Source organism: Silene latifolia, chromosome 10, assembly GCF_048544455.1.
Source record: "Silene latifolia isolate original U9 population chromosome 10, ASM4854445v1, whole genome shotgun sequence".
In the NCBI taxonomy this organism is placed as follows: Eukaryota; Viridiplantae; Streptophyta; class Magnoliopsida; order Caryophyllales; family Caryophyllaceae; genus Silene; species Silene latifolia.
In genome coordinates, this window is record NC_133535.1 from 32651600 (window position 1) to 32662235 (window position 10636).

Here is a 10636-nt window from a genome sequence, read left to right on the forward strand (position 1 = left end):
ATGTGTCTCAATCTTGCATTAATCATCTACATTCGTCCAATTTTGAGCCGAAAAACCTGGGGTTTATGACCCATTTGATCGAAAATTTGGGGCTTTTTCCCCAAATGAATTTGCTTTGTCAAATTGACACTAGAAATGGATAGTAGGTAGTGTTAGGAACACAACCATGTATTTGTTTCGAATTTTCATCAAGTTTTGAGCCTTTGAGTGAAATTTAAGATGGTTTTACAACTGAACCGTAAATCGCTTCGAAAATAGCCTTAAGAATGCCCATTTGTAATGAAACTTGATATTTGGGATCCTTGAATGATGGGTAAACTTTCTACCATCTCGGAATTTTGGTTTGTGACAGCTTTTTCAGGACACTTTTCTAGGGCATAATCGCCATTATAGCGAAATGCTGCCGAATTTTCGACTTGAACCCGGAACTAGGCTTCGAATTAGGCTTGACTTGACCCAATTTATCACATGAGTGATCGGGTTGGTGGGAATATGGCCAAGGATGGCGAAAAGAGAGCGGTTTCAGGGCTTCCGAAGGCTCGAAAATCCCTTAACCAAGGCTTGTCGTCATGTGACGCGGCCTGAATTTGCTTTAATGTTGCAGGTGATGAGGCTTCTACTTCTGGGAGAGCTCCCATGGAGATTGACACTGCTACTGTCGAGGAGGCTTTAGAGCAGGCCTTCACCGCTGCGGTGATGGCTGCTGGGGACGAGCTTCACGAGGAGGAGGCCGTTGAGGAGGAGGAGGCCCCGAGACGGGCCAACGTCGGACGAGGAGGTCGTCAGCTGAGAGGAGCTCTGCGTGGCCGAGACTTGGGAGAGCGAGGCACCGGTGTGGGGCTGCAGAGGGTCACCTATCTTACAGGACGGTGAAGAGTTTGGTAAATAGGAATTCACTACTCACTACTCATCCCCTTTCGTTCATTTGTCCAAATTTCTTTCAAATTTCATTCAAAACTAAAGATAGCTTTGTTTCAAATCATAATAGGAGGCCGGGAACATTCGGTCGTTCTCGGGGTACACGACGGCGATGGAGCACTACGAGCGGCCGTCGGCGGAGGAGAGGGCCATGATCGAGCGTGGAGCGTTCGGTCCTTTGGTTCAGGTCTGGAGGGATATCGCGAAGAGGAAGTTGCGGGCTAACCTTAGCCTGGTCCGTGCTTTCTTGGACCGATTATGGGATACGACTTCCACGTTTCACATGTCTTTTGGTGAGGTGGGAGTCACTTTGGAGGATTACGGCATGATTTACGGTCCAGTGCGTGCGGGGCCGAGGAGGTGGTGTGGCGGAGACGCCATGAGGGCGGACTCGGCCGAGGGGAGGAGATTGATCGGTGGAACTTGTCGCCGAAGGTGTTCGATCTTAGGGTTTGATACCCGATTCTTACGTTCGAGACTACTTTGCGGGGAAGACCCCGCGCCGTGACGATTGATGGGAGGGAGACGGCTCCTCCTCCCCCGTATAGGCGAGCGGAGGGCTCGTCGTGGCTCTGTGGTTTCGTCTTCGATTTACCTCGGAGACAAGGGCGAGAGGTCACGACGAAGCTTCTTCCCTTCCTTTCTGACCTGAGTTCCCTGGGACATTGGGACTGGGTCACTGCTGGTTTTGCGGTCCTCATCCGTTTCATGAGGGCCATGGTTCGTCCGGAGTTGATGGAGAAGGGGACTTCTCCTGGTGCTGTCGGACCTGGACTACTGTTGGAGGTATGAACCTTCTTTTAGACCAAAGTAAATTCTTTTCTTTATCAAATCACGAAAGATCGTCATTGATTATTTTGTTTTTTGCAAGCGTGGGTGTATTCCTACTTCCCGAGTCTCGCGCCCAAGAGGACGGAGCCGCTGGAGAGGGCCTATCCCGTGGTGAGGGATTGGGTGATGTGCCGGACGAAGAGCAAGCGTTCTTCTCACAACGTCTACCGGCGGGACGTGAACGCTCTTCAGCTGAGTAGCGTGAGTATCCCACTTATATTTGCTTTTGCTTCTTATATTTGCTTTTAATTGATCGTAGAAATGATCCTTTTTATCTTGTCTCGGTGGGTGCCCCGACCTTGGGCGGAGTACGCTAGAGCGCCTCCTTTTGTGGCTGAGGTCCTTCGGCCTAGGAGCTCGGGCCGACTGCTGTTGAGGACGTCGATGGGTCCTGTGTGGTACTTGGGCGAGCGCTTGGCTCGTCAGTGCTCGCGGGGCATGTTGACGGTTCCCGTCAATCCTCCCAGGACGATGTTTAGGGAGCCTTCTGAGGCTGAGAGGGAGGCGGACTTGGCTGGTGCCAGTGGTGACGACCTTCTTCTTCCTAGCGAGGATTACTCGGCGTTCCTTTACGGGAGACTGGCGTACTGGCCAGTGGTGGTGAGTATCTTTTATTTTCCCTTTTGATTTGATTTTTGAGAATCATGATGAAAGATCATCGATTGATGAGAACCATTTGTCTTTGTAGGAGGTCGAGGCGGCGGGCATCGAGCCCCCAGAGTACCCCGAGACCCTCGAGTACACTGACGCGATCGGGAGGACGACGATCTCCGAGCTGCGTGACTTTGACGTAGCCGTGACGGATCTTGGCTCGGACGATTGGCGATCGATTCGGAGGGTGAGCCTCTAATCTGTATATCCTTTGTGTAAGAACACATTTGATTGAATTTGTTCAATTGTTGAGAATTTCTTTTTGAAAATGCAGGTTGCGCCGTCTCGGTTTGTGGCGTTGTGGAGGGTGGCCAACCGGCTGCGAGCTACTGCCGTCGAGGCACTTGTCGGTGGTCGAGGTCGTCAGGTATGAACCTTACACCTATTTCCTTTTTTATTTTTCTTTTTGTTTGATTTTCTGATTTTGCTTGAATTGATTGACATGAGCCAATTTTCTTGTTTACAGGGTGACCGCGAGTTGGATCGAGAGTTGACCCAGTCTCGGGAGGAGACAACTCGCGTGTTGAGGGAGCTCGAGGTTCGGGATGCCGAGATCGCCGCTCTCTTGGCGAGAGTTGCAGAGTTGGAGGGCGCCCAGCAGTAGTTTTGTGTAGCTTTTTTGTTTGTTGGCTGTGTCTTGTACATTTGTACATTGGGACTATCATTTTGAACATTTTTGGACTTTGTTTGGGGCTCGAGCCCCCAGTTTGTACATTTCCTCCGTTTGGTATATATACGATGGCCTGAGTGCCTTTGCTGCTGGGTTGTGTTGCTTGTGTCTGCAGGTTAGTTTCGAACAGGTTTGGTAGATGACGGTTTACGCCGTCATGCTGCCGAAATTTACATAGAAAAAAACACGCAAAGCATACATTTTTATATACATATGGCCTTAATTAGCGCAAAATGAGAGACTCAAAAGAACGGGAAAAATGAAAAAATGCAAAAATTTTGCCGGAAATGACCGGTCGGTAGGGAGGGTTACCCCCTAAAAAAAGAAAAAATAGAAATCTATAAGTTTAGAAATGAAATTAAAGAATAGAAATTAATATTTACAAGTTGAAATTAAAATGAAAATTATTTCCTAAAATGAAAATGAAATTTATTTCCTAAAATGAAAATATACAAGCGTAATATAATGGCAGAAATGTCGATGTCGCCTCGAAATACGTGCCCGCGAATTTAGGAAACCTGAAACATGGTAATTTCCCGTATTTACCAAAATAATAACCTGTAGGAATAGGAAATTATTAGTTATGGAATTAGGAAAGATCCACCGCGGAAAATCACAGAAGTGAAGCTCGGGAAGAGGCGCAGCATGAGCTGCGTCCCTTTGAAGAGGCGCAGCAGGTGCTGCGCCTGTTCCCAGGTTGTTCCGTTCTGACGGATTTTTGGAAACAGCAATTAGTATAAATAGAAACGTCGATGGAGCTTTTATTCACACAAATTTTCCGTCTCGTCTTCGTCTAAATACACAAAATTCTTCAAAATAAATTTTCTCATCATGAATGCTTTAGAGATCCGCTTGAAGGAATGGACCAATAAATTTTCAAATATGGAGAAGCATGACATGGGCTCTTATAATTTTGGATCGTTGTTGAGTTTGAAACTCATCAAGGTTGTGAAACCGTTCTTGGATGCTTGCCTTGACTATTGGGACCCAAATTACCATGTTTTTGCGTTCCCTGGAGGTGATATTTGCCCCTTTCCTGAAGAGATTGCTGCTATTGGTGGGTGGGACCCCGAACATTTGCCTGCCATTCCTTCCACTTCTCAAGGGTACAAAAGCAAATTTAGAGATTTGCTCGGATTGACTAGACTTGAGGTGGACCGACTAGTTACCTCAAAAGGTGTGAGAATGTTGGACTTCATAGATCGATTTATCAACAGGGCCGACCCCACCGTTTCTCATGTTGCTAGGCGGAGGGCATTTGGCTTTTGTTTGTTGCATGTGTACGTCTTCCAAGGGCATGTTGATGAAGACTTGAGAGGTGATCCCCGTCTTTTGGGCCTTGTTGAGCGGATGGAGCTGCGCGCAGAGCCCACTTGCTTATGCTTAGGAGAGATCATATTGGGCTTGGATAATAGGAAATCCAACCGTGATCTGCCGTTCTTGGGGAGTCCCGTCATCTTACAGGTAAAAGACACCTCTTTTTTTTTTTTTTTTTTTTTTTTTTTTTTTTTTTGATGTCTAATACCTGCTTTTGGTAGGTTTGGCTTATGGAACGGCTCCGATTGATCGAGCCCCCAGTTCATGCACTTTCCTATCATGCCCGCTCGATCGCGATGAGGACAAGGTTGTATATGGTGGACTTCACCCGGGTCTGTGACTATTGGAAGAACAAGCTGAGGAGTGATGATGGCCCGTTGATCAGGTGGGTCGTTCCATGGTGGCACCTCAAGTCCGTCACTGGAGTGTCTTCTTTGGATTCCACTAGGTCGGTGCGCATTCCTGGATTGGAGTTTATGGTGTGCATCTTCCCGGAAAGGCTGATGAGGCAAGTTGGGTTGAAACAGACGATCCCGAGGCTTGATACCGTCCCGCAGATTGCTATGGCGCTTACTACAGAGAGCCGAAGAGAGTGGGCTATCAAATGGGCCCAAAGAAACATGTGGTTCTTGAATTTCTCCGCCAATGCTTTATGGGTGTCGGATTCTTATCTGAGGTGGAGAAAGGCTACAACTCCGGAAGAGCGCGAGAAGCTGAGGAAGCGCGAGCCCATCGACTACAAGGTGCGCGTGGGAGAGAAAGAGAAGGAGAAGCATCTGACAGAGGGAGAAGAAGAAGCCGGGTTTCAAGTTGTTCATCCTTCGAAGAAACCGAGGACTACTCCTGTTGCAGAGATGGTGATTGGCAAGAATGGAAAAGCTAGGCCTCGAGAAAGACCATTGGTGATCAGGTCTGAAGTGGCGCAAGAGCGTCCGGCTCGAGGTCGTGACAAGAAATATGACAAGAATGACAAGGGCAAGGGGAAGATGGAGGAATAGCCCAAGTCTCTTTATTTATTATTTGATTATTATTATTATTATTATTATTATTATTGTAATAAAAAAGAGGGGTTTTTAGAATCCTAGCCTATTCTATTTTTATTATTTAGCGTATTATTATTATTAGAAAATGAATGAATGAAATAAAAAGGTTAAGTGGTTATGAAACCTTTGTGATTTTCTATTTATTATTCTTGTCGAATTTCAAATGTGATGCAAATGTCCTTCTATTTACATTTTAGATATAATGGGTTGAATCCCGTGAAGGATTGCCTACGTATTCACTTAAAAAAGCGAAATCAAACCCTTGCGCTTAGTTCAAGTAAATGTAAAAGAATAATTGTTCGAAGCAAGAGCTTGTAATGAACGTAGAAAATAAGCATGAGCTTTTGCTTACTCTGAAGGTGCGAATTTAGTTTATTTAATGATATGAGTATGACAAATTTGTCAAAATGCAAGAGCACAGTGACATTCAGCTTGGCCAGGGGCCGTTTATTTAGTGCCACAAGAGCGACACGTGGGTTTACGCGAGGCGCGTTTTCATTCCTATTCTAGGCATAGTATCGTTTCAGTTGGTCAAGGTTTGTTGGGTTTGAAAACTCATTCCCATCTAGGTCTGTGATCCTAACCGCACCCCCTGGGAGTATGGATTTGACTAGAAATGGTCCAGCCCAATTAGGTTTGAATTTTCCTCGTGGGTCGACAGGTAAAAGAGCTCTAACCGATTTGAGCACTAAGTCTCCTTCTTTGATGTTTCTTGGCCTAACCCTTTTGTTGAAAGCTCGTTTGATACGTGCTTGGTATGTTTGGACATTATGTAAGGCGCGTAGCCTACGTTCATCCAGGAGGATGAGTTCTTCATATCTATCCCTCTTCCAATCGGCTTCCGGGATTTGACTTTCTAGTAAAATACGCAGGGATGGTATTTCTAGCTCGACTGGTTGTACAGCTTTCATGCCGTAGGTCAAATAGAAAGGAGTAGCCCCAGTGGGCGTCCTGACAGATGTACGATACCCCCATGAAGGAAAGGGTATCTTGCTTGGCCAATCTCTATAGTTGTCAATCATTTTCTTGAGGATTGTGACAACATTCTTGTTTGCCGCCTCTACCGCGCCGTTAGTCTGTGGTCTATAGGGCGAAGAGTGGTGATGCTTAATCTTGTATTTGGCTAGCAATTGCTCGGTTTCAGCTTGGAAATGTGATCCGTTATCGCTAATGATCTCATGTGGGCAACCATATCGACAGATGATGTTGTTTTGTATGAATTTTGCCACATTTTTAGCCGTAAGACCAGTGTAGGAAGCCGCTTCTACCCATTTGGTGAAATAGTCAATCGCTACTAGAATGAAACAAAGACCTCCTGTTCCTACCGGGGTTATCTTCCGATTATGTCAATTCCCCATGCGAAAAATGGCCAAGGGGATGTCATTGTATAGAGCAATGAAGGAGGGACGTGTTGTACATTCCCGAAGATTTGGCAGTTGTGGCAATGTCTTACGTATTTAATGCAATCGGATTCCATTGTGGTCCAATAATATCCCAAACGTGTGATTTTCTTTGCCATCATGGGCCCACTCATGTGAGGACCGCAAGCTAGTAGGCGTATAGCACGTTGTCCCCTCTTATCCATATCTGGTGGATATGTGCCATTAAGTTTAAAATTCAGGATTACTTGGAACCAAGGTTCCTGCGCGATTTCCTCTTCATCGGTGATTTGGTGGACGTAAGCCGGCTCTGACCGTCGTTCGATGCACAAAGGCATTTCCACCATGTGATCTGGCATATTAATCAATGATGTAAGTTTTGCAAGAGCGTCTGCAAATTGATTTTCCTCCCGAGGTAGGTGTAGGTAGGTTACGTGATCAAAGAATTGAGCGACTTGGTCTATCCTAGCCTGATAAGGTGCGAGGCTTTCGCTTCGGATTTTCCAAGATCCTGTAACTTGGTTAATGATTAGTGATGAATCTCCATGTACTCGGAGGTTTTTAATGCCTAAGCTTACTGCCGCTTGTAGTCCAATGAGACAAGCTTCGTGATTCTGCAAAGATTGTTTGTCACCTCGAAGTTGAGTTTGACATAAATTGGTGTATGCTCGCCTTCAGGAGAAATGAGCAACACTCCTATTCCGAATCCTCTTAAGTTTGATGCTCCATCAAAGTACAGGTCCCAGGAGTCTACATCAGTTTGGAGTATATCCTCGTCTGGAAATGACCAAGTATCTATTGTTTGTGCGTCATCGATAGGATTTTCTGCGAAGAATTCGGCGACGGCGCGACCTTTTATAACTTTCAGTGGCACGTATTTGAGGTCGAATTCTGAGAGCATCAAGGTCCATCTTGCTAGACGTCCGTTGAGGACAGGTTTCTCGAAGAGGTATTTGACTAGATCCATTTTGGAATATATTTTGACGGAGTAGCTAAGCATGTAATGGCGTAGCTTCTTCGTTGCCCACACAAGAGCGAGGCATGTCTTTTCGAGTTATGAGTATTTGCACTCGTATTCCAAGAACTTTTTACTAAGGTAGTAGATAGCTCTTTCTTCACTTCCTACAGTTTGAGCTAGCATGGCACCCATGGCCGTTTCGGTTACTGTGAGATATAAACCAAGAGGTTGATCTCGTTATGGTGGCATGAGCACTGGTGGTTTAGCCAATATCTCCTTGATCCGGTCGAATGCCTTTTGACAATCGTCATCCCACATGGTGTGGTCTGTTTTCTTGAGTTTCTTGAAGATAGGCTCACAAATCATCGTAAGTTTCGATATGAATCGACTTATGTCTTCGTACCTTTCCCAGAATCCTCGACTTCTTTTTCTGTTTGAGGTTGTGGCATTTCAATCAGAGCTTTGATTTTGGAAGGATTTATTTCTATACCTCGTTGGCTAACAACGTATCCCAGGAGTTTGCCAGATGTTACCCCGAATGTGCATTTCTGAGGATTGAGCCTCATGTTGTACTTTCGTAGTCTTGCGAAGAACTTGCGAAGGTTCGCGATATGTCCCTCTCTTTCCTTAGATTTGACAATCATGTCGTCTAATACCTCAACCTCTTTGTGCATCATGTCATGTAGGAGTGTAGTTGCGGTGCGTTGATATGTAGCTCCGGCGTTGATTAATCCAAACGGCATTACCGTATAGCAATAGGTTCCCCATTGGGTGACAAACGCGGTCTTATGCATATCTTCCATGGCCATCTTGATTTGGTTATAACCCGCATATCCATCCATGAAGGATAGTAATGCGTGGTCAGCAGTATTGTCTACCAATATGTCGATGTGAGGTAGAGGGAAGTCATCTTTTGGACTTGCTTTGTTTAAGTCCCTAAAATCAACACAAACACGGATTCTCCCATCCTTTTTGGGTACGGGTACTATGTTAGCTACCCAGTCAGAATACTCGGAAACTTTGATGAACCCGGCTTTGAATTGCTTGTCAACTTCTTCCTTAATCTTTAGAGCCCATTCTGTTCTCATTCGTCGAAGCTTCTGTTTCACAGGTTTGAAACCTGGCTTAATCGGAATCCTATGTTCAGCGATATCCCTGTCGATCCCTGGCATGTCTTTGTAGAACCAAGCGAAAACGTCTTTGAATTCATTTAGGAGATCTATGAAACGGCCCTTTCGGTAGAGCTCAAGGTAGTCCCTATCCTAAGTTCTTGGGGTTCTAGTTCGGTTCCTACGTTGATGGGTTCGGTGTCCTCTATTACTGGTCCCCCTTCCCTTTCCTGTAGTATTTCTTTGGCTACGTAGGGAGGTATTTCGATTGAGTCTGGGTCTTGGTCATCCTCAGTATCATCATAAACAGAATTGCACTCAAGATAACACAAAGAGTAAGCAGAACCTGATTTATTCATATTAAAATTTGAGTAAAGTTGAAACAAAGAAGCCAACTGATCCATGGTCAGTGGCGGCAAAGGGACAGTGGTTGGGGCATTTCCCGAACTACTGTGACTACTCGAGACTAAGCTAGGAGAAACGAAGGGAGTGGGGATGACGACAGGAGTAGACTCTCTAATGACTTCTCTAGACTCCGACTCTGACTCCGACTCCGACTCGAACTCATCGTCTTCTGGTTCTCCTTTGAACATCTCTCCTTCTCCAGTGGTGAGCTTGAAGAGTCTTCCTTGATTGTTGGTCTATTTGATAGATTTTCTCCACCCTTTATGCTGTCTTGCGTCAGTTTATGTGATCAACGCGGTGGGGTTGAAGCGATCGTCTTGAAGTATCATAGTAATGATCTCATCCTGCGCGGCCCTAACGAATCGATCTTCTCCAAACAAAGAGGCTAACACTTGTTCGTCTAAGCAAGGTGCTTGACGGGTTTTGACGGTAGGAACCGTTTCTGTAGGGATGAAGTAGCAATCGTGAAAGATCTCGATTCCGGCTAACTTCCTCTCGAGATAATGCCAAGGTTTAGGAAATCCGTGAAAGAGTTCTAGATTTCCTTCTTGAACAAAGTATCCATTTAAAGTAGGGAGATATGGCCTCATTTGGACTCCTACGTGCTTGCGGTTTTGGACTTGGGCAAGCATTTCGAGAACCTCCTCTTTTGTGGGTTTGTACCCTAGTCCCAGTGGTATCCTCGTTGAGTTGCCTTCCTTGTATGGTGCGAAGGTATTCTTCCGAATAGGGTTCAAAGGCATTCCAGGGAAGTATCCCTGGGATTTGAGTATGTGGTTGACCACCAAGTTAGAGTAGGGATTATAGTATAAGGGTGCCAACTCACTTTCTATGACGCTTACACTTTGGAAGCCCCCAAGTTCGTATACGGGATCCGCAAGGACTTGATTGTTCGACTGTTTTTCGATTATTGCCTTGATGGGTGACAAAGTGATCGTCACTACTTTGCCGTTTAGTGGGATCTTGATCTTTTGATGAAGGGTGGATGTTACCGCTTCGGAAGCATGAATCCAAGGCCTTCCCAGAAGTATGTTGAATGAAGCTTCAATGTCCACTATTTGGAAGCTAACCTTTCGTTCGATTGGTCCCGTGGCTATGGTTAAGTTAGCAAGTCCTACTACCTTTCGTCGTGTACCATCATATGCACGCACACCTTGATTGGTAGGGGTCCAATCCGACTCTTTCATGCCCAGTTTGTATGCCGTTTTGAGGGGTATGACGTTGACCGCGGAGCCATCATCCACCAAGGTCATTGGCACATTCTTCTTTAGACAAATGACAGTGATGTATAGAGCAAGGTTGTGACTAGCGCCAAAAGGTGGCAAGTCTTTGTCTGAGAAAGTAATAGGATTACT